This window comes from Panicum virgatum, chromosome 5K (genome assembly GCF_016808335.1).
Source record: "Panicum virgatum strain AP13 chromosome 5K, P.virgatum_v5, whole genome shotgun sequence".
Classification (NCBI taxonomy): Eukaryota; Viridiplantae; Streptophyta; class Magnoliopsida; order Poales; family Poaceae; genus Panicum; species Panicum virgatum.
Window position 1 is genome coordinate 54,530,372 of NC_053140.1, and position 2,183 is coordinate 54,532,554.

The window sequence follows — 2,183 nt, forward strand, 5'->3', positions numbered from 1 at the left end:
TTTGGTTTTTTACTTTCTTGTGGTAAAACCTTACTATTTGTGCAGGAATTAATTCCTGATCAACCTTCGGTGGGCGATGGGACACCCGAGGCGAACGGATCACCGAGGGCTCAGGTCTAAAGATTAGCTTGTAGGGATTTGTTTTGGGGACTTTAGATTTTGTTTGTAAATATTCTCATGCTGCAGTTTGTGAACAGCGCTGTGGTATTGATGAGCTGGGAGGCTTTCAGCCTTGCTCGTCCCGGATGCAGCGTGGCAGAATACTTATGCTGGTATGAGTACCAGTTGGCCACAGAACCTTCTCAAACCATGACGAAGCACTTGGCCATGGTTGAGTCATCACCTCCGGCCGAAGCAATGGTTGCTTCGTAGGCCATGAGGAACTGGGTTGGATCAGTTGTAGCATTGTACTTGGGGAGCTGTGTGGGCTTGTAGCCAAGCGGCCATGAAGTTTGCTGCAGAGCGACTTAGAGTGGCGAGGTCGGGTCAAATGGGAGCTTGACCGGTGGTGGCCTGCGGTCTTCATTGTGAGCGACGGTTGTCTGGTGGATGACGCGGTTTTCTTGTTGGGCAGAACCTTCGAGCATTTCTTGGTATGCCATCTGCAGATTCTCAACTTTTGCCTCCATTTCTGCTAGTTTGCGTCTGGCCTCGGCTAGCTTGTTTGCCTGGTCCAGTGCCCTCTTTTTGGTGGCGAGCTGAGCTTTGATGTTTTTTTTCTTTATTTCGAGGGCCTTGAGCTGGAGTGCTGCTTCTGTGAGCTCCGCGGATTGGGTTTGATGAGCTTCGGTGTCTTCGCCATCCTCAACCGGATCGCCATGAAGGCCAACTTCGGTGGTGATGTCTTCGATTTGTGGGTTGGCTTCTTCGGCCTGCCCATTGGGTGGGGAGCCGTCGGGGACATGGCCAGGCTGAGTGGAGTTGCTGGCGGTGCCGACGGGGGCTTTCTTCTTCGCTGGGGTCATCAAAGGTTGTTTTTCGAGCTGGAACGGTGGGCGCCGCTGTTGGGATCTTTGCTTCTTAGATGCCCAAACAGGGAATATGAACAGCATAAAAATGGCAAAAAAAAGTAGGCACTTGATCCTCCAGTAAATAACCAGAAAATTCAACCTTTTACACAGTGGAGAGGAGGGGCTATTTATACCCCTATCCCTCGGCTAGTTATCCCTGAATTGCACCTCCCCAGCTCATGTACAGCTCACCTACAGCCGGTTTCGGGGTAAAATTACAAGGTGAGAGGTACACAAATCTGACCTTCTCACGCATACACGTTTTACACACACGCCTGTCCCCCCCCCCCCGAAGGTCCCGTAGTCCTTCGTCCGAATTGTATTTGGTGCTTGATAACCTTCGGGCTTCATGGTCTCGCGCAGGTCGACCTCCCGAAGGCTTTGCCTCCGAGCGATCAGTCGTCACCCTCATCCGAAGGTGAGCCCCCTGGCTCTTCGCAGGTCCGGTCCTTCGGGCCCGTGCTTCTGGACGACAGGCCACCTCCTTCGGCGTACCGGAGGTGAGCTCTCCGGCTTCCTCCGGGGGCCGAACTCTAGGCTTGAGCTCCAGGGCGATTCGACCGTCCCCTTCGGCGACCTGAAGGTAGATCTTCTGGCCCTGAGCGCCCTCGCGGGCGAGGGTCGCACAGCGGGCGTGCTCGTTTCCTGATCACCGGGGTCCGGTAGACGGGTTAGAAGACGTTCCCGAGGGACATATCAACCTCCGGGTGTATTCCCGAAGGTCCAATCCCCAACATCTGCTGTGAATCTTATTTGGTAGGGGCGAACCCCCCCCCCCCCCCCCCCCACACACACACACACACCCAGCGTTGCTCCATCCTTCCCTCCAGCTCGCCGCTGCTACAGCCCTTCAACCCTACTTTGGTTCTCATGCAGTAACAAAATCTCACATCAACTATCTTGATGTAAGGATGTTTTGTTAGAAGCTGTTGATGTAAGGATTGTCAATGGTCCTATGTCGTTCAGTCACCTAGTGAGCTAGAGACTACACTGAGTCGATCTTTACTATGTGAATAGGATAGGCACTGCCATTGCTCCAAGCAGATCAAGGTGTTGCCATCAATAACTCCAAGACGACGCCTGAAGTGGAGAGCAACATCAAGATGCCACCGCCACCCGAACCAGTGCATTGGTTCGTTGATTTTCACCTAAATCTGTCCGCGTAGGTTGAGA